We start from the raw sequence: 27,282 nt of genomic DNA, 5'->3' as shown, positions 1-27,282 counted from the left end.
AGTAGTTTTTCTTTTTCTTTTAACCTGCGATTTAATTCTTTTTCAGAAAAATGCATTATTATAAAACGCACGTAGTTTTTAAACCGTCCGTCGGATCGCAACAAATCATATATGTAAAACGTGTAGAATTTCACGTAGATTAATATTTTCCAGCTCGCATGCATATTAAAAGCTGTTAGCTATGCTGTTTGCATTGGTTTGCATGACAACATGTTAAAACGGTTTAGGTCATAGTTAATTAACCGTAGCTCGGTTGGAGATGAGCCATATATGTAAATGGACCAGAACGACGAGTGGAATCAAGTGAACCACTTTGTTTTGCTGTTTAACAAACATAAAATGTGGTTAGGACAGATCTGGAAAGATTACGAAGTTTACCCGTGGGGAAAGTTCGGAGACGCTATATGTCGTTTCCGACGTCATTTAAAATGCCTAGATAGGTAGGTTATTTGTGCTTCACCCCTTGCCATGTTTAACCACATTTAATATCGTTGTGTACCTAAACAGGACTGAATTAAATAATTTGTATGTGGGGTTTTGTCAATATGCAACTCGTTGCATATTCAGCTTCACTTAATGTGTAGTGTTTGATTGTTGTAAATTGCCATGCCATGCCTTGCATAATTGAACCAATCATGCATCATATTAGGGTGTGCATCATATCGTGCATGTGCCCTGGTGAATATCGTGTGTTGATTCTTGTTTCCGGTTTGCTTCCTTTGGATATAGTTCCGCAAACGTGTCGGAATGTGAGGATCCGTTCGACTACGTCGGTTCGTCTGCTTCATGGAGTCGTTCTTCTTCCAAGCGGGATCACAACCATGGAGGAAATGGGAACAACCGCAACGACAACAACTTCAGGAATGGCAATGGATGTAATGGCACTCAGCACCATCCTGCTCCATCTCGGAAGGATCTGAACCATATCACCTGCTTCAAGTGCCAGAAGATGGGACACTATGCCACTGAATGTCCCCAGAACAAGCTGGGAAATTGAAACGGCAATGGCAACTCGGAAGCAAAGAAGCCCAATCATTTTCACCGAGCTCAAGTGAACCACATTGATGTTGAAGAGGTCTATGATCACCCTGATACAATGCTTGGTAAGTTTTTTCTAAATTCACGTCCGGTACTGGTACTTTTTGATTCTGGTGCAACACATTCGCTCATATCAAGGGTAGTTGTGGAAAAGTATAGTTTACCAACTAGAACCCTCAATCAGCCCATTAAGGTCAGTTCCCCAGGGGGCATGATGACAGCCGGGATAGGATGCCATGCACTGAACCTCAACATTGGAAACCATAAATTTCCCACCAACCTCATCGTATTAGAGTCATAGGGATTGGATGTAATCCTAGGCATGGATTGGTTGACCAAGTATGAAGGAAACATTGATTGTGCCCTTAAGTCTATTTTTCTCACCACCAAGAGCAAAAGAGGATTAAGTATGTTTCCCAACGCCCACCACAGAGTAATCGGGTGAATTCTCTTGGGAGTTGTTCAGGAGGAAGTGTCGATTGTACAAGACTTTCCAGATGTATTCCCGGAGGAATTGTCAGGCTTGCCACCGGATAGAGAGATTGAATTTCTGATCGAGTTACTGCCAGGGGCAGTCCCAATATCCAAGAGACCCTATCGGATGCCCGCAAACGATTTAGAAGAAATCAAGAAGCAGATCAAAGAGTTACTGGACAAAGGGTATATTCACCCAAGTTCGTCACCTTGGGGAGCCCCAGTTCTCTTGGTAGAGAAGAAGGATAAATCCTTGAGAATGGTAGTCGATTATCATGGATTGAACGAGGCAACCATCACGAACAAGTATCCCTTGCCGATGATCAATGATTTGTTTGACCAGTTAGTTTGAGCCCGAGTGTTCTCCAAGATTGATCTTCGATCAGGGTATCATCAGTTGAAACTTCGTGAACGGGATATACCCAAGACAACCTTCACCACAAGGTATGGTCTATATGAGTACACAGTCATGTCACTTGGTTTGACTAATGCTCCTGCATATTTTATGAGTATGATGAACAAGGTATTTATGGAATATCTGGACAAGTTTGTCGTGGTGTTCATCGATGACATAATGATATTCTCCAAGAACGAGGAAGAACACAAGGATCACCTGTGTTTAGTTTTGGAGAAGCTCCGAGAGCATCAGTTGTATGCAAAGTTAAGCAAATGTGAATTTTGGTTGAAGGAAGTCGGATTCCTCGGATACATTATTTTGGGAGACGGAATAGCAGTGGATCCCACCAAGGTTGCAGCAGTCACTGAATGGATAGCACCCACCTCAGTTAAGGTGATCCGCAGTTTTCTCGGACTTGCCGGATATTACCGGAGGTTTATCGAGAACTTCTCAAAGATTGCTAAGCCCATGACATAGTTGATGAAGGAGTCCAAGTATAATTGGACCCAGGAATGTGAAGCCAGTTTCCAAGAGCTAAAGAAACGTTTTGTTACAGCCCCAATGCTGATATTGCCGAACTTTCGGAAGGACTTCCAGGTGTATTGCGACGCATCATGTCAAGGACTTGGAGGAGTGCTCATGCAAGAAGGAAAAGTTGTAGGCTATGCATCCAGACAGCTCCGAACTCATGAGTTGAACTATGCCACACATGATTTGGAGTTAGCAGCTGTAGTGCACGCACTCAAGACCTGGAGACATTTCCTTATCGAAAATAGTTGTGATATTTACACTGATCACAAGAGCCTGAAATATATCTTCACGCAGAAGGAGTTAAACCTCAGACAGAGGAGATGGCTAGAGTTGATCAAGGACTATGACATAAGATTGCATTATCATCCAGGGAAGGCAAACGTTCTAGTAGATGCCTTGAGTCATAAGAGTTATGTGAACACACTCTTAGCGGGAGGGTTTCCCCAGGAGTTAGCCAACGATCTTAGAGAGCTCAAATTGGAGATAGTTCCAAGAGGATATGTAGCCACGTTGGAGATTCAGTCCACCTTGACTGAAGAAATCCGTGAAGCCCAGAAGTTAGACAAGGAAATAGCTGAGATCAAGCAAAGAATGAATGACGGGAAGGCTAAAGGTTTTCATGAGGATGAACACGGAACTATATGGTTTGAGGACCGTATCTATGTGCCCAATGATCCTGAACTCAGGAAGTTGATACTTCAGGAGGCCCACGATTCACCGTACTCGATACACCTGGGCAACACCAAGATGAATCTGGACTTAAAGGAATGTTTCTGGTGGACATGAATGAAGAAGGATATTGCCGAGTATGTAGCAATATGCGTTGTTTGTCAGCGAGTAAAGGCCGAACATCAGAAACTAGCATGATTACTTCAACCTTTGTCGATACCCGAGTGGAAATGGGAGAAGCTTGGTATGGACTTCATCACATGATTAAACAAGACCCGTTCAGGTTATGATTCTATCTAGGTAGTGGTCGATCGTTTGACCAAGGTAGCTCACTTCATTCCCGTGAAGACTACCTATACGAGTGCTAAGCTGGACAAGATATAGATGACCAGGATCGTATGTCTGCATGGAGTCCCGAAGAGTATTGTGTCACATAGAGGAACCCAATTCACGTCAAAGTTTTGGCAACCACTAGATGAAACCTTGGGAACAAGATTGGAGTTCAGTACAACTTTTCACCCACACACAGATGGACAAACCGAGAGAGTCAATCAGATTCTGGAGGACATGTTGAGAGCCTGCGCACTAGACTATAGGTCTAGCTGGGACGACAATTTATCTTACGCAGAGTTCTCATACAACAACAACTATCAGACCAGTCTGAAGATGGCCCCTTTCGACGCTTTATACGGAAGGAGGTGTAGAACACCATTGATGTGGGATGGTGTTGGAGACCGGAAACTTTTTGGCCCCGATCTTATCCGAGATTCTGAAGAGAAGGTCAAGCTGATTCGTGACCAACTCGAGATATCTCAGTGCAAACAGAAGAGCAATGCTGATAGTAAGCACAAGGAAGTAACATACGAAGTGGGAGACCGAGCATACCTTCGTGTGTCCCCACTTCGAGGAATCAAGAGGTTCGGCGTAAAAGGAAAGTTAACACCCAGATTCATTGGCCCCTACAAAATTCTTGAACGTAGAGGGGAAGTTGCATACAAGCTAGAATTGCCGAAAGGATTGTCCGGAGTTCACGATGTTTTCCATGTTTGCCAGTTGAAGAAATGACATGCTGAGATGGATGATAATCCGTTGAGAGACACGGTACCCCTAGAGGCCATACAGCTTGACAGTGATCTGACTTATAAGGAGAAGCCCGTCAGGATTCTCGAGACTACCAACAGAGTTACTCACAGCAAGATCATCAAATTTTGCAAGGTCTTGTGGAGTTATCACACCGAGGAAGAAGCCACCTGGGAACGAGAAGAAGCTCTTCGCCGAGACCACCCACACCTATTTTCTAGCCAACCCGAATCTCGAGGACGAGATTCATCTTAAGGTGGGTAGGTTTGTAACATCCCAAAATTTCAATTTGGAATGATTTACAATTGTAGCTAAGCATCTATGCATTTTATTTGAATGATGGTGGCATTTGAATTTCTTTCGGTATTCGATTCGAATTTATGTTGGCACTAAAATCTCACTCACAAATATTTCTGACAAATACCTTGCCAAGCAAGTAAGAGAGGAGGTAACATGACACCCCAAAATTCATAAGAAAAGTAGTGCCAAAAATTTTAAAAGACAAAATTTGGTTTTTATAGGATTTAAAAAAATATATAAAGTTTTTCTTTTGTGCAAAAGAAAATGTCCACTTTGCCGGAATTTTGTTTCTCATCATTTTGATATATAATACTTATATTTTCGAAGTAGGAATTAATTCCTTTTCATAGATTTTCTTTCCTGTTTTAAATAAAAGGAAACATATCATTTTTAATAGTAAAACTGACATGGGCCCGTACCAAATCCGTCCCGAATCTTCTTTCTTCAACCTCCAGATCTTCCCTTTCCTTCCTCCCGTGCCAAGACCTTCCATTGCCGGAGCGCCGGGATCCGGACCCGATCTCCTCGCTCCTTCCGTCCCTCGACGCCCCGAGCCCCTATATAAACTCCTCTCCCCCTCTCTCCGTTCCCCACGAGAACCGCCCCTCCTCACGCCTCACGCCACTGCTAGCCACCGCTCGAAGTCCCGCCAGAGCCAAAGCTCCACGATCTCCTGCTGCCTCCTCCCGTCGCCCCCGCACCCCTCCGACGTCACCTCGACGCACCGGAGCCCCTCCGCCACCGTCTGAACCCCTCCATAGCCTCGACTAGCCACCGGTGCCACCTCCTCGTCCACCGCCACCTTCAGCCGCCGCCTCGAATTCGCCGGAGTCTCTAGCCACCGGTGAGTCTCCACTTTTTTCCCTCCACCATTGGATCCTCTATTTACGGTTTAGATTAGAACTCCGGTACCCCTTCTGTTTATTTAGAAAACCATCGGTTTTCTGTTAGTAAAATATTAACCGAAGCGTTTTCCTTTAGTTTGCAGCTGTTCGTTAGTTAGCCTCCTGAGCGCACACCATCTAACCAATAGGAAATCGCCACGTAGCACCTGTTCACTATATTGAAATTTTATTTCTGCTGTTGTGTGTTTTATAAAAACCAGAAAGTTTATGTTTTGTTTTGGCTTTAACTTTTATTCTATAACTCTAAATTAGATGATTCTTTTTTGCATTGGATCAAAAAAAATTATGTAGTTTCTGCAGATATAAAATTTGATCATGTTTGAATACTTAAATTTTGAGTTTAAATAGATTTGACTTAAACCTTGTTTTGTGTTTATCTCGAGTTTAAAAATAGGTTTTGAGTTGATTCTTTCTGCTAGTGATCACTAGTGATCTTATTTAGCAGTAAGTTTAATTTCAAAAAATTTAGGATATTTATCTTAGGGTTTCAACAAAACAGTTTTTTTAGTGTTTGTAGGTTATTTCCACTCTCGTTTGATCTAGCTACTTTTAGATTGTTGCTTTATTTTATTTACTTGTTGTTGTGTTGCTTATTGTATGAAACTGTTGTCTCCTTAGATCATGCGGAGTGCGAAGCTTGTTATCTAGAGGCGCTCGAGTTTGAAAGTCATCAACAAGGCAAGTCACGTTGATCATGTTTTACCTATGGTTTTATGTGGATTGTAGTTCAACCTTCTGCACCCGTTGCATGCAAAGTAGGTACTTGGAAATTTGGATCTTGATGTAGTACCATGTGGTAGGAACCTATCACCCTTGTTACTTGGCTCGGGACGATAATTTTATTTTTCTATGCTTTTAGTAGACGGTGTTTTGGTTGAGTGTTTATCACGAGTGTTGTGAGAATTTACTAATCAAGACCGGAAGATTTCAAAACTTGTCAAAGCCTCGTGATGCAACACACCTATGGGTGAAGGATGGTTTAGATAGGCACCCTGGAGTAACCAGTGGATGACTCGGGATGCATGGGGAATTTCCATGACATCTTGTGGAAAGCTTCACCCAGGCACGGAGAGATGGATGGATGCTTCAAGACCGGAGGCTTACCTGCACAGCCACAAGTCGTTATGGCATATGGCTTGGTTGAAAATCGTGGTGACTCTGGACAGGCGGTGCTACGAGATGCAGAAGGACGGTAGGAATGGATGGGCACCGACAGTGGCTCAGAGGAACCCGTTGGAAGACCATGTTTTGATCATCCGTTTCTAAAACACCCTGAAGTGCGAGGACTCCAACGCAGGCGATCAAATCTTGTGTGGAATGGATGAAAAACTCTTCAGAGTACTCAAACCTAATCGATTAGCCATGTCCACGGTCATGGACAACTTGAGCCGAAGGAACTGAAATTATTTGGAATTCTCAACACAAATAATATTAATGATGTGGGTATTATTGTTAACTTGGGAATGAGATATGGTTGGTGGAACCATCTCATTAACAACCAATAATGTAATAAGTTTTGCTTTTAGCCCTTCTCTTATTGTAGGAAATTTTTTGCTTTCCGCTAAAAACTTACAGCCCCACCTGTCATATATGCATATAGCATAGATGATACTTTTTCACCTCTCTCTTTTGTGACTTGCCGGCATATTCAATATGTTGACCTACACGGCTGCAACGTGTCACATTGCAGAGTACTTTTTCGACCAGGAGTGAGGACACGATCTACGCTCGGTGATACGCCCTGGAGTCAGATGGACTCGACTACTTTTGAAGCTTCCGCTAGTGTTCATTTAGTTTTATCTCATGAGTTGGCCTTCAACCTCTTTATTATAATAAAGTACTCGATATGATATCCAATTAATAAAGTTGTGTGATTGACCTCTCGATATATACATTGATGTACTATGTGTACCAGCATGATCTTGGGATGGTACAGAAATACCAGAGACTTGGCCATTTTAGGTCGGGTCACTACACGACCCAATACGGCCAAGTCTTTGATCTAGAGTCCTCCTTCTCACACCATTCACAAACACTCATACCGTACCTCGTCTACTATAGCATCGAACTAAAACGAAATATCGTCCTGAGGCTTGATAACACGGAGATAGGTTCCTACCTCATGCATTCTACGAAACTACAAGAATTCAATATCACTACTGCAGGGATTGTTGAAAAGTTGACACTACAAGCAAGTAAAACATAGGTATAAACAAATGGCCAAAGTGAACTTTCCTGTTATTAGTTGATGAAGATAATATCGCTCGCATAAAACTTGATATAACTATTCGTCACTCTCCGATGAAAAACTATATAGTCAAATATTGCATTCACATAAGAATTTAATCTAGCAAGCAATTCTAACAATCAAAATAACAATCCCAAAATAAAAGCGACAAATAAAATCAATAATAATACGCAAATAGAATACAAAAACTCTTCAAAGAAAAACTACAAACAAAACTACTAAAGAAAAGTCTAAGACTTTACTAAAAACAATAAAAATTCGTATTTTTGTCCTAAAACTTACAGAAAACAAAACAGTAAGCTAATAAATTAACAGAAAACAAATATTTTTTTATTAAAATAAAACAAAGAATGTCACCTAAAGTTTTCTATGCAAAAAGAATCAACCTAAAAGCTATTTTAAAACTCCACTTATGATCAACACAAGTTTTCATACAAAACAAAAGAAACAAAAATAATAATTTTATTTTAACTACAAATAAAAGTCGCTCTTGTTAACTAAAATAAACTAAATTAAGGGTATCCAAAAATGACAAAATAAAGTAAATGAAAACAATTAAAACTAAAAGAAATAGAATTTGACCTAGCAATAACTAACAGAGTAATGTTTTTCATAAAACTCATATTTAAAATAAACAAAAAAATATTTCTAAAAACCTACTCGAAGGGAAAAAGTATAGTGATAGCAACGAAAAGACAAATAAAAATAAGTTTTAAAATTCAAGTTATTCACAAATTAAGGTTTTAAGGAAATTTGAGCACATTCAAATTTGGAAAATACTGGCCCTACCTAAACTATTTTTTTGCAACTAATGCAAAAACGAAATACTCAAAAACATTGAAAATTATAACAGTTATTAAGAACAAAAATAGAACTAAGTCTGGAAAAAACAAAACAAGAAAGAAGGAAAAACTAGGGATCGGCTAATCGCTACGTGGCAGAACGTGAGTGGGCGAGACGATGACTACAATAAGACTACGTGTCGATGACCGATAACTACCGCGTACTGATTCTGTATTATAAAACTTCTAATCTAGATTGTTGGCTCGAGATCTAACGGACGAGGAGTAATCGAGGGCTCACCACAGCGAGGTAGAGGGCTCCGGCGATGCTTCGGTGAGGTAGGGCCATCAGTTTCATGTGAGCGATGGCTCCAAGGGCTCCCCGCGTTGGCGAAGTCGCTCGGATGATGCAGGCGAGGTCCTCGGGTCCACTGCTGGTGATGTCGTTGGCGAAGGGGGTCAGAGGCAAGGGGCGTGAGCTCGGGACTTCGACGAGTAAAAGTCATTTTCAAATACCAAAATGATATACCCTTATTTCCATTTATTTATTTTTAGGAGAAAAATAATTTGAATAAAAGCCAAATAACTCATAATTAGTTTTGAATTTGTAATTTCAAACAAATACCAAATCTTTTTCTGTTTTTCCTTAATCAAATATATTTCAAATGCCCTCTGAAATTTGAAGTGTCATATTACTTCCCACATTTTGAATAATTCTCAGAAGATTTGAAATTTGTAAATTCACATAACTTCAAATTGAAAGTGAATTTCAAATAACTTCAAGATCACTTTGAAAACAATTCTTTGAGACTTCCAACTCTCTTTCTTACGATTTCAAGAAATCATTTTATCTTCTCTCATGAAACTCATTGAGTTGCATAGTTTCTCAGTTTGAAATATTTGCAAATGGAATTAAAATCTTGCCAAATCCCTTTTCATTTCTTTAAATGGAAGAACTCATGTTACCTCCACTCTAGGGTTAAGTGATGAAATGAATTTGAATTCATGGAGATAAAAATGCAAGTATGAAAGTTCGGGAAAGTCCTTTTATTCCCTCTCATTCAACTTTCACTCAATTTCACACAATCAAGCAAAAAAATCCAAATTATTTATTTAATATAACCTTCCAAAATTTAGAATTTTGGGATGTTACAATCGGTATGTCATAGGAGGTATACTTTTATTCATCACATGATATGTGTTTTGCTTACACGATCGTGCAATATAGTTTGATTTTATTTTAATTTTCCATAATCATTGTCTCTTGGACACACCTATTTAAGAGAGACACATGTTCATTATAATTTGTTAGAATACACAATGTGCTTCACTTATATCTTTTGAGCTAGGAAGTTGCTCTAGGGCTCCCCTTATATCTTTTCAAGCACGAGGCATGTTATAGAAATATTTGTACTCTCATGCTTCACTTAAATCTTTTTGAGAGTCTAAGAAATAGTAATGGCAATGTGTATGAGTCATAAGACTAGTCCAAAAAGGATAGGTATTTAAGGAGGATATAATAAAAACTTCTATGTGGATCACTAAAAGAGAATTATGGGTTAATTATATTGATTTAGTAATATGAAAGGACATGAATACATGATTATTTGTTAGTAGAAATATGAGCACCGAAGTATGTTTTTAATTACTCATCTAAATATTAGTTATGGCACGATAATGATGTGTGAGCTTTCTTATGTCTGAATGAAATCCTATGCATTGTTTGGGTCGAAGGCGTATGATGGCTAACTCCTACCAACCTTCTCCCTAGGGGTATGCGGTAGTACTTTGCTTAGATGGGCTTTGCAAAAAATATATGAGTTCTTTATGACTAATATCTATCCATGGATATGCGTACTCTCACCTTTTTATATTTTCTAGCATCTCCCCTACCATGCATTTCCTATTCTCACCTCGAGGATCGACGCAACCTTCTTGTTGCATCCAAACCCTATGATATAATACGCTCTATGAGACATAAGCCACAAAATATCTTCCTAAAAACAGCCACCACACCTACCTATCATGGAATTTCCATAGCCATTCCAAGATATATTACCATGCAATTTTCACTGTTTTGTCTCATGACTCTCATGCCTATCTGCGTAAGGCCGAGCAGCGAGCTCCTTGCCTCCCGTGGCCCAGCCCGCGAGTCGGCCGAGCTCCAGCTTCGGCATGCCTCTCCACCAGGCCGGCCTGATAGCCCATGGGTGAGAAGCCCCTATTCCCCGCCCCGCGCGCATTTTTGTTATCTTGCGCATGCCCTTGTTAGGCCCATTAGGCCAATTCGTCCGAAGTAGTTTTTTCTTTTCTTTTAACCTGCGATTGAATTCTTTTTCAGAAAAATGCATTATTATAAAATGCACGTAGTTTTTAAACCGTGCGTCGGATCGCGACAAATCATATATGTAAAACCTGTTGAATTTCACGTAGATTAATATTTTCCAGCTCGCATGCATATTAAAAGCTGTTAGCTCTGCTGTTTGCATTGGTTTGCATGACAACATGTTAAAACGGTTTAGGTCGTAGTTAATTAACCGTAGCTCGGTTGGAGACGAGCCATATATGTAAATGGACCAGAACGACGAGTGGAATCAAGTGAACCACTTTGTTTTGCTGTTTAACAAACATAAAATGTGGTTAGGACAGATCTGGAAAGATTACGAAGTTTACCCGTGGGGTCAGTTCGGAGACGCTATATGTCGTTTCCGACGTCATTTAAAATGCCTAGATAGGTAGGTTATTTGTGCTTCACCCCTTGCCATGTTTAACCACATTTAATATCGTTGTGTACCTAAACGGGACTGAATTAAATAATTCGTATGTGGGGTTTTGTCAGTATGCAACTCGTTGCATATTCAGCTTCACTTAATGTGTAGTGTTTGATTGTTGTAAATTGCCATGCCATGCCTTGCATAATTGAACCAATCATGCATCATATTAGGGTGTGCATCATATCGTGCATGTGCCCTGGTGAATATCGTGTGTTGATTCTTGTTTCCGCTTTGGTTCGTTTGGATAGAGTTTGGCAAACGTGTCGGAATGTGAGGATCCGTTCGACTACGTCGGTTCGTCTGCTTCATGGAGCCGTTCTTCTTCCAAGCGGGATCACAAGCGAGATGATCATTTCCCAAGATACCATTACTATCATTGTCGTGGTAGTTGTTTTTTTATCGTTATGTCTCGCTGCCTACCACCTGTTAAATATCAGCCTCCCAACATTGCCATGACAACCTTCAACCTTTCTACAAGCTAGAAAACCACTTATTGGTTATGTTACCGCTTGTTTCACCATTGGATAGCGTTGCAAGTTGTAGGTGTAGTTGCTTCCATGTGCAAACATGGGTTCCTTTTTATATCACCATATTAAAGCCATTTAAATTAATGCACCTATATACTTGGTAAAAGGTGGAAGGCTCGACCCTTCTAGCCTGGTGTTTTGTTCCACCTTTGATGCCTGAGTTTCGGCTACCAGTGTTCTGTTCCATAACTGAGCGCTCCTAACATGCTTGGGGTTGTTATGGGGACCCCCTAGATTCTCTTTTTTGGGATAAAGCTCATCTGGCAAGGCCCAACATTGGTACTATATTTTGCCCAACATAATAGTTCTGCTAATATTGAATACATAGGGCGTCATGAACCCGAGGAGTAATTCAACATAATAAATGGAGGGCCAGTGCTGATAGTGCTGGTCCAAAACAGAGCCACTTGGGGGCCACCCGGGGTAACTCGTGGATGTCTATCCGGCCACCGTACGTAGTGCTCATCCGTCGTGTCCTGAGAACGAGATACGCGGCTCCTATCGGGATAATCGACACGCCGAGTAGCCTTGCTGGACTTGTTTTACCTTTCTCAAGTGTCTTGTGCGAGGGATTCCGAGGATAGTTTGGGCTATCTCGAGGTTGAGGTTCTTCAATAGGAACCCAAGGAGATCACGGGTTTTCCCTGATCGAGGTCATTCCATTGCAGCGTGCGGTAGTTTGTGATGGACTAGTTGGAGCACCCCTGAAGGGTTAAATCTTTCGGAAAGCCATGCCCGAGGTTATGTGGCAACCTGGAAACTTTGTTTAACATCCAGTTCTAGATAACTTGAAGTAAGCTTCATTAAAATATGACAACTGAGTGCGTAACCGCGACTCTCTCTTTCGTGTGCTCCTTCTCCGGTCGAGGACACGGTGGGGTTATGTCTGACGTAAGTAGGTGTTCAGGATCATTCATTTGATCATCAGTTTCACGTCCGCTATGCGTAGATCATCCCCCTCTTTATTCTTGTACTCGTAAGTTAGCCACCTTAAATAAATGCTTAGTCGCGTGCTGCAGCCTCACCACTTCACCATACCTCAACCATTAAGCTTTGCTAGTCTTGATACCTTTGGAAATGATATTGTCGAGTCCTCTGTGACTCACAGATTACTACAACACTAGTTTCAAGTACAGGTTAAGAGTTACTTTGACGTGAGCGCGATGATCGTGCTTTGGAGTTTCTTCTTCTTCTTCATCATCGATCTAGGGTGGGTTCCAGGCCGACAGCCTTGGATAGCAAGGATGGAAGTCGTTCTTTTATCGTTTGTTTTCGTCCGTATTCAGACCCTGCTCTTCCTCATGAAGGCTGTATATTCTTGTATTGATGTGATATTGATGTAGCTTGTGGCGAGTGTAAGCCAACTCCTTGTACTCATCTTTTCAGTACATGTACTTGTAACAATATCCATTGTTGCAAAACAACGAGGTGTGTTTCTATCCCTGTCCAGGCCTAGCGCCAAAATAAGGATATGACCGCATCTTGGGCGTTACAAGTTGGTATCAGAGCAGTACCGATCTAGAAGGCCCCTTGATTGATCGAACTTGGCCGAGTCTAGTCTATTGAAAAACTGCTTTGAGTCTAGTTATATATTGGAGAGTAGGATTCTTTTTTTTACTCTTCTATGCTCTTGTGAGGAATCTTGACGTAATGATTTTAATTCTACTCCTCTTCTCACTCAAAATTTTTGTAGGATCACGCGGTATTTTTGGAATCTATATGATGCCGATGTGACGGAGTTTTGTCTTGGTGCCTCATGTCTGACTTGATTTCTTCGAGGGAGTTGAGCTCCAGGTGATTCTTGAGCACAACGTTATTAATCAGATTTCTTAGTATCTTAGCACGGAGGATTTTTGAAATTGATTCAATACTAGTAGTGGCGACTGGAGTCTGGCTTCCCCAGTACTGGTGCAGATAGGTTTGGATGTATCGCCATACTTAATATCGTTGTGAATACGAGGATCTGAGATAGATGAGTTTCCGAGAGCTCTGGTTATGTTTTTGATGGATGTGATACATTAGACGGGTTAGATGTTAGGAGTTGAGTGAAATTTTACTCCTTGTATCCGTGGACCAGATTGCATGACCAGAAATTTCGGGAGTTCTTAGGTGGGAATTCAAGTAGTAACTTATAGGACAATTTTCCAACAGATTCATGATGTGAGATTGGGGTTCGACATCTAGTGGATTCGTTTGTTCACGGTCGTCTTTCAGCGGTTCTCATTGTGTCTTAAAGAGTCCTTGTAGCTTGATACGACTCAGGGACGCTTTGTATGTCATGTGCACTGCCTTGTACATGATGACTACTGTAGGATAGAGCCCGTGCGATCCTATCCACGAAAATATCGGACAAAATCTCTGTCATGAATTTGTTGTGGCTTGTTTCGTAAGCCTCATCCTTTGTTTTGTTTGAGTATGGTAATTCGAGTTGCTTCAATGTCAAGTGGTGAATTCATATCTTCTCCAAAAGGTGTACTCATATTTTTATGGGAATACAAATTCTTTTGCTCAATCAAGTTTTCTTACCAATTCTTTTCAACCGGCGTGCTTCTCTTCAAGTGAATTCAATCCTTTCCAATTTTTCAAGATCAATCTCTCATTTCTTTTCAGAGTTCATCTCATCTGGCCCAAGTTGTCTTTATTTTTTCCCGCCTTCCCTCCCTTTTTCTCCAATGTTTCAGTTATCATCCAAGTGCATTTCAATTCATTGTTTCTTCCACTATTTCTTCTTTTCTTTTGTAACCGGTGATTCATTGTCAAGATTTTCATAGGTTTCAGTTCATCATCCTTCATTCTTGTTTTTCTTCTCCAGTAGATTCAATTCAACCTTTCGGTGTTCATCATATTCTTTTCATCCTTTATATGATTCCCATCTTGAAAATTCTTATCAAGCATCTCTTGTTGTTCATCCATCTTTGTTCAATCCAGAGTGCTAAAGATATCTCAGAATCTTCTTGTTTTCAATCCTTTCAATTATTTCGAGGTTGTCACCTCTTCAAGTTTTCAGTTATACCAGTGTAGTATCTCTCTTTTCTAATCAATTGTTACAACGGTGGAATTATTTTGAGTGGGACAATAACCCACAGGCTTTTCCCAGGATCTTTCCTAGTTGTTCTAATCTTTTCCGGAGTTCTCTAAATTCTTGTTAACTATGACGTAAGTATGAATTCTTTTCCTTGTTCATTTCTTCCAGAGTGTCCCACCAATTTTGTTGGTGTCCCTTCTCATCTTTCTTAGCTTGGAAGACCCAAGGAGTGTTTCTCTCAAGTTTTTTTCCATTCTTTGAAGATTCATCATTTTAGCTTTGTGTTATCATCTTGAATTGTTATCAATCATGAGAAATCCCTTCCATATCTATATGGTCTATTTCAGAATTGTTTTCATTCTCGATCTTACGAAGGACATCATTTCAGAAGATTTCTTCGTTCTCAACTTTCAGCTTTCATTCTCAAATTCTTCTCAATTGTTATCTCGTTGTTTGTCTCTCAATTATTCCGGTGCCTTGTTGAAGTTTTCTGTTGGGTGGCTCAAGATCTTCTCATTCTCAAGGTGTTCTTAAAGATTCTTCTGGTAGTACCTCAAGTATTCTTTCTCTGCATTTCAAAAAGCAATTCTTCCTCCTTTATCCTTTGAGGTGGTGTTATTGCGTTCTTGTTTGTGGAGGAGTCTCAAAGCGAAGTTGTTTCAAGAATGAAATATGTAAAACCACCAAATCCTTTGCTCATGAAATATTTAACCCATGGTTTCTTCATGGAGTTACCTGGATTTAGATTTCACCTAAAGCATTTCCTAAGGGTTGTTGCTATTATGGTGATTATCGTTGATCCAAGTTCTTAGTGTACCCTCTTGGTGTAAGAAGTTTTGCCTTTCTTGTTGCGTCCAATCAATCCTCGTTTCTGTTAGTGGATGGTTGTCACCTCATAATTGTTGAGATGGTTTTCGTAAGTCCACTACAAGCTTGTTCTTTCCGTTGTTGGTTTGCCAACTACTCCGTTCAATTCGTCTTGCAAGGCTCCTTGTCTAATTCAATTGTGGTAGAAGTTGGCATTTTCTTATCCATTCTTTTCTTTACAATCATCTAGTATCTATTCTATTGTTCTGAAGTGTTGTGTCTTCTTTCATGTTCTTTCCTTGCTTATCAATTTAGTTGGTTTGTTGTGAATCTGGTCAAGATCTTTCCATCTTATCAAAAAAATGCCCTCTTTCCTACCGAAGTGCTGCCAAAATTTTGTTTGAATTCTTGCTTGTTCCTTATATCATTCTTCATATCTTTGCAACCTTCAAGATTCATTGGTTTCACTCATTTGTCAAAGAAGCAACTAAGTTTTACCTCTTCATTTTCTCTTCCTCTCCCCCTTTCATTCTTAGATCTTGGGGAGAGATCTCTTGTTAGTGTAGGAGAGTGGTGACAGCCCGAGACCGACGCTCCAGAAGATTCCCCTTTCATTTTGTTACCGTCTTGCGATTAGATTGTCTGTCACATTCATCATCACACCATGCACATCATCTGCATTGCATCGGCACTCTGTTGCCGCCACTTTTAAAAACCTGCATCCGTTATTAGTTGTCGGTTCTCTCTGTTATTGTCATTGACCGTTTCGAGACCAACCACACACGCACGCGCCCGCGGCATCAGTTAAATATTTGTTTTTAAAGGTGTGTATAAAACTTTCTCAGATTGTGTTGAAACTTTGTGTGCGGTCTTATTTTAGTGTAGGTAGGCTGCCTACCAAATTTGATCACAGTCGGAGTCCGTTTGATACCCGAATGGTTGACCATAGCGGCACCGTCATCGGATTATCGTCGGACGTTTTTTGTGTTTAAAACTCGTTGCCGGTCCGCAAAACCCCTCTATTCCTTCAGCCATCATGGTTACACAACCCACCTAGCCCATTAACACCATCCCCACGTTCGGAGCCGTCCGATCGAGATCGTACGACTTGAAAACGGGCTAATTCCCCTAACCCTAACCTCCATGTCCATATTTAACACCCTTCCCCTGCCTAATTTTGCCTAACCCTAGCTCAACCTCGTTTTCCGCGTAGACAGCAAACCCTACCCACCTCTCCTCCTTTCTCCCACCTTCAGCCATCGGGCCCGCCGAGCCCGTGTCAGGACCGCGAAGCCCATCCGCCCTAGCTCCACATCGGGAGAGGAGCTCCCGATCCAGAGCCTCATGCTGCTCCTCCCCGAGCCGCTGCAGCCCCTCCCCACGCCACCACCAACCGGAGCCTGCAACCCTAGATGAAGCTGCCCATGGGTGCCCGTTCCTGCCGGAAGCCGCCGCACCCGCGCCTCCGATGCACAGCACCAGCCACCGCCATGTTCAGTTCGCTCGCGCTGCCCGTCTCCACATTCGGCGGCCCCACGGTCGGATCCATTGCCAGGGAACCCATCCCCCGCCTCCTCTCTGCCCTAGCCCCGCCTCCGAGGCTCTTCGTCGCCGGCCCCCGCCATGGTCTCACCCCGCTCGTGCTCACTCGCAGGAGCGACGAGGAGGACGAAGCTCCTCTGCCTGAGGCCCGATAGTGAGCTCCTTGCCTCCCGCGGCCCAGCTCCAGCTTCGGCCTGCCTCTCCACGAGGCCGCTCGATAGCCCATGGGTGAGCATCCCCTATTCCCCGCCCCACGCGTGTTTTTGTAATCTTGCGCATGCCCCTGTTAGGCCCATTAGGTCAATTCCGCCCGAGCAGTTTTTTTTCTTTTTAACCTGCGATTTAATTCTTTTTCAAAAAAATGCATTATTTTAAAACGCTCGTAGTTTTTAAACCGTGCGTTGGATCGTAACAAGTCATATATGTAAAACGTGTATAATTTCGCATAGATTAATATTTTCTAGCTCTCATGCATATTAAAATCTGTTAGCTATGTTGTTTGCATTGGTTTGCATGACAAGGTGTTAAAAGCGGTTTAGGTCGTAGTTAATTAACCGTAGCTCCATTGGAGATGAGCCATATATGTAAATGTGGTTAGGACAGATCTGGACAAATTAGGAAGTTTACCCGTGGGGTCAGTTCGGAGACGCTATATGTCGTTTCCGGCCTCATTTAAAATGCCTAGATAGGTAGATTATTTGTGCTTCACCCCTTGCCATGTTTAACCACACTTAATATTTGTCGTGTACCTAAACGAGACTGAATTAAATAATTCGTATGTGGGGTTTCGGCAATATACAACTCGTTGCATATTTAGCTTCACTTAATGTGTAGTGTTTGACTGTTGTGAATTGCCATGCCATGCCTTGCATAATTGAACCGATCATGCATCATATTAGGGTGTGCATCATATCGTGCATGTGTCATGGTGAATATCATGTGTTGATTCTTATTTCCGGTTTGCTTCGTCTCGATAGAGTTCCGCACGCGTGTCGAAATGTGAGGATCTGTTCGGCTACGTCGGTTCATCTGCTTCACGGAGTCGTTCTTCTTCCAAGCGGGATCACAAGCAAGATGATCATTTCCCAAGATAGCATTACTATCATTGCCATGGTAGTTGTTTCGTTTCTATTGTTATGTCTCGCTGCCTACCACCTGTTAAATAGCCTCCCAACATTGCCATGAAAACCTTCAACGTTTCTACAACCAAGCAAAGCACCGACTGGCTATGTTACCGCTTGCTTAACCATTGGATAGCGTTGCTAGTTGCAGGTGAAGTTGCTTCCATGTGAAAACATGGGTTCCTTGTTATATTACCATATTATAGCTATTTAAATTAATGCACCTATATACTTGGTAAAAGGTGGAAGGCTCGACCCTTTTAGCCTGGTGTTTTGTTCCATCTTTGTCGCCTTAGTTTCGGCTACCGGTGTTATGTTCCATAATTGAGCACTCCAAACATGCTTGGGGTTGTTATGGGGACCCCCTAGATTGTCGTTTTGGGATAAAGCTCATCTCGCAAGGCCCAACATTGGTACCATATTTTGCCCAACATAATAATTCTGCTAATACTGAAAACATACGGCGTCATGAACCCACGGAGTAATTGATACGTCCAAAATGCATCACTATTTTGTATCATAATTTGTCTCTATTCATTGATATATTTCACTTTATGATGATGTACTTATAGTGGTTTGGCTTATTTTACACAGTTTACAACTTTCCGGTGCCAAAAGAGCAGGCGCAGGATTCAGCGGAGCAAATAGCACGAAGAGTTGCAATATCAGAACATCTCCAATTGCGCTGAAATTTTGAGGGAAGAAGTTTCCGAACAGGTCCGGAAGATAGGCCAAAGAAGAGCCGGGGGCACAGGTCACCCAGGCGACCTGCGGGCACCCCCCCCCCCCGAGGCCGCGCCAGAAGGCCGCCTGGGTGATGGGCCCAGCCTCCGGTGCTCTCCTTTGGCCTATATGTCCCTCGAGACGTAAAAATTCTGGCAACAGGAGATTTTTCGCGATTCCGCCGCCGCTCCACGACGGAAACCTACAAAGGAAAAAGGACCTTTCCGGCAGGCAGATTCCGCCGGGGAGAACTCCTCCCGGAAGGGGAGATCGTCCTCATCGTCGTTACCATCGTCACGGTCATCATCGAGATCATCATCACCATCATCACCAACACCAAAACCATCTCCACCTTCATCCCATCTACTTCACCATTGCAATCGGAGTTGTACCTTGCACTATTCATCCCCTCTACTGTACCGGTGTTCATTACTCTTTTGTGGTGAATGCTATTGGGTTTTGTTGAATAATTATTGTTATGACCAGATTGTTAATCATATTTTCATCACCTCTGATCATGATCTCTTTTATGTCTTGTGAGTAGTTTATGTTAGTTCTTGATGACATGGGAAAAGTTTAGATGCTTGTAGTCATATGATGTGGAAGTAATATGTGTTGATTGATATTTAAGTTATCGTGTCATTCTTCTAGTGTTGTTATGTGAACATCGACTACGAAACACTTCGCCTTTTTAAGGACTTAGGGGAATGCTTCATTTATAAAGAATGCTTATGGTGGGTTGCCGGAGTGACAGATACCTGAACCCCAGTTCGCATACTTTTGCATGAGGGAGTATTGGATCCTAAATCTTATTGCTATAGTTAGGCTTTGCCTTAATTTCTCTCTTGTATTTGTGGATGCTTGCAAGAGGGATTAATCATAACAGTGTGCTTGTCTTAGCCTAGAAGGTGCACTAGTTAAGACCACCCACCTAACACTTATTAATACAAAACATAGTACTAGACAAAGTATGGTGAAAGCACTTGACTATCTGTCCCGTGTGTCCTGAGGAATGCCTTAGTGTTTATAAGTTTAGTCCCTCGGCTTATCCTTTGTCTTCAAAAGGATTGGGCCACTTGTTGCACCTTGGCACCATTTACTTTAATTGCATTTATTTCCTTGTTACTTATACTAGAAACCCCATAAAAAGTTACCTCTCAGTACTTGCAGTTATTCCTTGCTCAAGATCACTTGTCAATACCTTCTGCTCCTCGTTGGGTTCGACACTCTTACTTATCGAAAAGGCTACGATAGATCCCCTACACTGGTGGGTCATCAAGACCATTTTCTGGCACCGTTGCCGGGGAGTGTAGGGCTAATGCTAAGTGAAGTTGGTAAGGAAATTGTTACACTGTACGTGTTGTTTTTGTTTTACTGTTCCTGCTTTTTGTCCCTATAGACCACTCTACTCTTGGTTTGTTTCTTGTGGGGAACCGCCCCAACGCTATTGTGGTGGAGAATCGTCCCCACCTACTGAAATTGTGCCTTTTAAAATACCAACTGGTATTATTGATTGTGTTTTGGATAATCGATACGAAAGATATACATCTAGCTGAACACTTGTTATATCTTTCACAACTATGCTCCTTATTTAAGCTTGCAGGTATATCGATGGCTTTGCATTGGTATAGGCTTCTTGATGCAAGATCTTATGCATGTCTTCTATGCAAAGTTTTATCCTGTTCATGAAATACATCGAGACATGAATTATATTTATAACTTTTGGTCTCGTGACGGAGAAAGCATCGCTCAAGCTTGGGGGAGATTGAAGTCCTCAATGCTCAAATGCCCCAATCATGAGCTCTCCAAAGAAATCGTTCTCACAAATTTTTATGCAAGGCTTTCTCATCAAGATAAAGAGATGCTTGATGCTTCCTCTAGTGGAGCATTCTCCAACAAAAGCACTAAAGCTAAGTGGGATCTTATTGAAACGATCCAGAAGAACACTGAAGACTGGGAGATTGATAAAGGTATTGAACCTGTTATAAATTATGAGCGTGATTACATTGAGAGCTATGTGAAAACTAATTATTTCAATACCTTTTGTGCTAAGATTGGTCTTGATTCCCAGCTTCTAGTTGATTTTTGCAAAAACATTGCCTCTCATATTGACTCTTCTGAGAGGAAGGAGGATCAACACCATAAACCTTTTAAGGAATTACCTGTTGATATTAATGGCGTTGACCCTATCTTGCCTGCAGTTGAATATGAAAAGCCCCTTTTCCCGCAACGATGAGGGAGCATTCTTTTGTCATAGGCATCCTGAATAAAAGTGAACGAACGACTAATGAGCATGTGGACCTGATTAAAGTAGATCTTCAAGTTGCATTAGTCAAGGATCTTGTTACTAGTAATATTGAGGATTCCAATATAATTTTTTGTGTTGTTTCCACTAACCATGTTACAACCAAGAATAAAGGCCCAATTTCAGGTAATGCAGTTGTATCTGTGAAAATAGGAGATCATAATTATTATGGGCTATGTGATTCGGGATCCAATGCTAGTACTATTCCTTTTTCACTTTATCAAGAGATCATGAATGAGATTCTACCATGTGAAATTGAAGAAGTTGATGTTACTATTCCTCTTGCAAACAAAGAAACCATCTCTCCTTTTGGAATTGTGCGAGATGTTGAAGTTCTATGTGGAAAGGTAAAATATCCTACCGACTTTCTAGTACTTGGTTCAGTACAAGATAATTTTTGCCCTATTATCTTTGGTAGGCCTTTTCTCAAAACTTGTGGAGCTATTATAGGTTGCAGGAAAGGAAAAGTGTGTGTTGAATTTAATGGTGAGCCATATGAATTTAACTTCTCTAAGTTTTCGAAGCAAACTCGTGGTACTGATCTACCTAGTAATGATAAAATTATTGAAGAGATTGCTTCTATTGCTATTCCTCCTAATGATCCCTTGCAGCAATTTATGGAAAACCACGAGAATGATATGCATATGCAGGAAAGGAATGAGCTAGATGACATATTCTTAAGAGAACCTGCTATCCTGAAGCACAAACTTCTGGTTGAGCCTTTGGAAATTTTATCAAAACCAAAAGAAGACCGTGTGTCTGATCTCAAACCTCTTCCGAGTATGCTCAAGTATGCTTATTTAGATGGAAAGAAAGTATATCTTGTTATTATCAATTCTAACCTTTCAGGATATGAAGAAGAGTGATTATTGGAAATCCTTCGTACACACCGAGGCGCTATTGGCTATACCCTTGATGATCTTAAGGGGATTAGTCCATCTATTTGTCAGCATACTATCAATCTTGAGCCTAATGCTAAACCGGCTGTTGATCATCAATGATGGTTAAACACGAAGATGAAGCATGTTGTGAGGACCAAAATCCTCAAGCTTCTAGCCGCAGGTATTATCTACCCTATAGCTGATAGTAAGTGGGTAAGTCCAGTACATTGTGTTCCCAAGAAAAGAGGTACGTCTATGGTTCCTAATGATAAGAATGAACTAATACCTCAAAGAATTATTATTAAATATAGAATGTGTATTGATTACAGGAAGCTGAACAAGGCAACCAGGAAGGACCACTACCCGTTGTCATTCATCGACCAAATGCTTGAAAGGTCATCCAAAAATACTCACTTTTGCTATCTTGATTGGTACTCTCGCTTCTCTCAAATTCATGTTAATATTGCCGATCAAGAGAAGACCACTTTTACTTGTCCTTTTGGTACTTATGCTTATAGACGTATTCCTTTTGGTTTGTGCAATGCTCCTGCTACTTTTCAAAGGTGTATGTCCGCTATCTTTCATGGTTTTTGTGAGGAAATTGTGGAGGTCTTCATGGACGATTTCTCCGTCTATGGAACCTCTTCTGTTTCCACAACCTTAATAAAGTTTTGCACATATGTGAGGAGAAAAACTTGGTATTCAATTGGGAGAAGTGCCACTTCATGGTCAACGAGGGAAACTGTTCTTGGCCACAAGATTTCTGAACGAGGAATCGAGGTGGACTGGGCAAAGGTTGAAGCAATCGAGACAATGCCTTATCCAAAAGACATCAGAGGTATTTGTAGTTTCCTTGATCATGCTGGTTTCTATAGGAGATTTATTAAAGACTTTTCTAAAACTTTTAAACCCCTTACTAATCTTATCCAGAAGGATATTCCTTTTATGTTTGATGAAGATTGTAAGGAACCTTCGAAGTTCTAAAGAAAGCCTTGATAATTGCCCCTATAGTCCAACCACCTGACTGGAATTTTCCTTTTGAAATCATGTGTGATGCTAGTGATTTTGTTGTTGGAGCAGTGTTAGGACAAAGGGTTGATAAGAAATTGAATGTTATCCATTATGCTAGCAAAACCCTTGACACTGCTCAAAAGAATTACGCTACAACTGAGAAAGAATTTTTAGCAGTAGTGTTTGCTTGTGATAAGTTTAGGCCTTACATTGTTGATTCTAAAGTTATCATTCACACTGATCATGCTGCTATTAAGTATCTTATGGAAAAGAAGTATGCCGGACCAAGGCTTATCAGATGGGTCCTTCTTCTTCAAGAATATTATTTGCAGATTGTCGATAGGAAAGGACCGGACAACCTTTCCAGGATGGAGGACATACCAAATGATCCTATTCCGGTCAAAGATACTTTTCCTGATGAACAATTAGCTGTTTTGTAGGTGAAATCTAATTCAGATCCATGCTATGCAGATTATGCTAACTTTATTGGTGCGAAGTTTTTGCCTCCAGGTTTAACATTCCAGCAGCGGAAGAAATTCTTCCACGACTTGAGGTATTACTTTTGGCATGAACCACATCTTTTTAGAGAAGGTGCAGATGGAATAGTGAGGAGATGCATACCGGAGCATGACTAGAAGGATATCTTGAGACAATGTCATAGCAGTCCTTATGGAGGACATCATGCCGGTGAGAGGACTGCACACAAGGTTCTCCAATCAGGTTTTTATTGGCCTACTCTCTTTAAATATGCTAGAAATTACGTTTTATCCTATGATAAGTGCCAGAGAGTTCGTAATATTATTAGGGGGAATGAGATGCCTATGAATTATTCGCTAGTCATTGAACCTTTTGATTGCTGGGTTTTTTATTTTATGGGTCCTTTCCCTCCTTCACACAAATGCACTCACATCTTAGTAGTTGTATATTATGTGAATAAGTGGGTTGAAGCAATCCCCACTGAAAGTGCTAATCACAAGACATCTTTGAAAATGCTGAAGGATGTAATCTTCCCCAGGTTTGGTGTACCTAGGCACCTCATGACCGACGGAGGATCACATTTTACACACGATGCTTTTAGAAAAGCTCTAGCCAAATATGATGTTAATGATATAATTGCTTCACCTTACCACCCTCAAACAAGTGGGCAAGCTGAGCTCACAAATAGAGAGATGCAATTGATCTTGCAAAAGACACTGAATAGTTCTAGAAAGGACTGGTCCAATAAGCTAGGAGATGCCTTGTGGGCATATAGAACTGCTTACAAAAATCTCGTGGGGATGTCTCCGTATAAGATGGTTTATGGCAAGGCATGCCATCTACCTCTAGAGTTAGAACACAAAGCTTTCTGGGCTGTTAGAGAGCTTAATGTTGATCCAAAGCTTGCTGGTGAAAAGCGTCTCATGAACTTGACTTCTCTAGATGAGTGGAGAAGTGAAGCTTATGAGAGCGCAAAAATGTGCAAAGAAAAGGTAAAGAAGTGGCATGACAAGAGAATTTTGAAACGTGAATTTAATGTTGGTCACAAAGTTTTGTAGTATAGATCTCGTTTCAGGTTTTCTCCAGGTAAATTACTTTCCAAATGGGAAGGACCATATCGAAGAAGTCTACCGCTCCGGTGCAATCAAGATTAATAATTTTGGAGGCACAAAACCGCATGTTGTGAATGGGCAAAGACTCAAGCATTACATGGTTGGAGACCCCATCAATGTAGAGGTGGATGTGATACAGGTAGCCACTCACGAAGAACATATTGCAACACTGTATCAAACACTGGCAAAAGAAGAATAAGAAAAGCTATGAAATATGGTAAGGAAACTTAGCGAACGTCAATAAAAGTTCCATTTTATGTGTTTTTGCAAAATTAGGAAAATTCCGAGCCAAAGAGGAGCCGAAGAGGATCTCCAGGTCACCCAGGCGACCTGCTGGCGCGGGCTAGGCCCTCGCCGCGCCAGGAGGCCGCCTGGACAACCTGGAGTCCGTCTTCGACTCCACTTTGGCTTGATACCTTCCTTTTGGTGTAGAAAATTTTCCTATATATTTTCTTGGATCGTCCCGGCTTTGTATCTTGAGATTCCATACATTTTATCTTTCGATATTTTCTGCCAGGCTAAGAAGCTATTGTTCAAGATGTCTTCTTGCAACTCAAGCAGGGAAGACTACACAGGTCGTCATCTCCACCATGTCGAGCAGGATATCAACCAAGGGAAGGTCACTGGATGGGCTGCCAATGAAGATATAGCCGCAAGGCAAGCGGAGATGGAGTGCTTCGTGAGAGAGGAAGTCAAGATGGCCACCACCCACCAATAAGGAGATCCTTAATCATGAGGATCTATCTCCAACAACCCCATCCCCGTGGGGTTTATTAACCCTCAACATGATATTTCTCTGAACCTTTCAGAAACTGCCCCTCCACCAGGAGCTCCACCTGTGCCATCTACTATATCTGAAGCTTATAGAATCACTAACCAATTTTGTGAAGACTTCCTCTGCTTAAAGTACAGGTAGCCATATTGGAAGATGAAAACAAAACCCTTCGGTGCATAATAGCAGACTTGAAGAACAACAACTAGGATGAAAAGTGAAATCTTCATGGGTAATGGCATTCCCTTAGCTTGTTCCAAGCTTGGGGGAGTGCCCGGTATCTTTATTTTTATTTTTATCCTTCATATTTCTTGGTCAAGTTTAGTGTCGTGTCATGTCTAGGGAATTTATCTTATGAAATAGGTGTTCGCATTGTGGTCTATCACTCCTTTGTGGAGAGTTTGTATCCGTGAGCGTGCATTATCTATGATGGAATATTAATGAGAAGTATATTGGTTTCTTTGTTGCACTTGGTATTCTTTTCATGCAATCAATCTCATATGTTGATTCTAATGGGAGTATTGATCTTACACATCAGGAATGGCTTTGAAAACTTTATTTAATCTTGGAAAACATAGCATTAGTCATAACAACAAGCATGAGTTTTTCTAGTAGCGACATAGCCAAAACCTTTATGTTCTTATGCTTGAAGTGTTATGCTCACAAGGAAGACAACTTGATGTTTTTTGTCAATTATTTATGTTAAACTTTATATTGTTTTGTATCCAAGTCAATATTATTTGTCTGCTCTTAAAAGCCTTTGCTATCCAACCCTTGCACTAAGCGGGAATACTGCTTGTGCATCCATACCCTGAAAGCTCAACCTTCCCAAGAGTCCACCATATCTTCCCTACGTGGTATTTCACCACCACTCCTAAAGTATATTACTCATGTGCTATCTTTAAACCTTCAGATATTACTCTTGGTTTTGTGCCTCTGTTTTAGCTCATGAGGAAGTAGTAGATAATTCATGATCTTCTCATACTGCACAATTTTTATCTTGGGTTTGCATGTCTAATCTGCGAACCCCTAATACAAGGAGGGACTGGCATGAGTGCGCCTAGTTCGTAAAAGATAATAACAACAAACAAAACCTCCTTCACACTTTGTTGATGAGAACTCAGAAAACTTTGGTAGTGATAAACAAAGGAGACTAAGGGGATGTGATCATCCCCACTTTGGGAGCCGTTCCTCAAAACTTATCCAGCATGAGAAGTATTGGGCTAGTTGACAAATCATGCACCTCTCAAAAGCTTGTTTTACAATCTATTTGTTCTCTAAAAAGCTCTAGCACATGAGTTTTCCCTACTTCCCTCTGTGAAGGGCCAATCTTTTACTTTTATGTTGAGTCAGTAAAACCTACTTCTTTCTATCCTAAAAAGAGCAGACACCTTATGTTGACAAAGATGCATGCATTTATATTGTTTCATTGAGAATTTCCATATCACACCTTTGTTGACATTATCATTAAGATAAGTGAGTTGTTTGTTAAGCCTAGCTAAAACAAACATCTTCCTTTGTGTTAGCATTTTCACTTCTTGACTAATAACATGTTCTTTCAAAAAGCTTCGATTGACCTCATCAAAATATAAGAGGAAGAGCAAAAGTTAAAAGTTATTAGTTGTTCTTTGACCAAGGACATGTTTGCCATGGTTTGATAAGTTTTCTTAGCTCTACTTTTGATTGTAATTGATATTACTCTTTAATAAGGGCCTTATGAGTTGAGATTGCTGTTGAGGATGGTTGAGTTTAGTATAGAAATTATGATGCTTCTTGTCTGT

Source organism: Hordeum vulgare, chromosome 7H (genome assembly GCF_904849725.1).
Source record: "Hordeum vulgare subsp. vulgare chromosome 7H, MorexV3_pseudomolecules_assembly, whole genome shotgun sequence".
Classification (NCBI taxonomy): Eukaryota; Viridiplantae; Streptophyta; class Magnoliopsida; order Poales; family Poaceae; genus Hordeum; species Hordeum vulgare.
Note: the sequence above shows the minus strand (reverse complement) of the source record.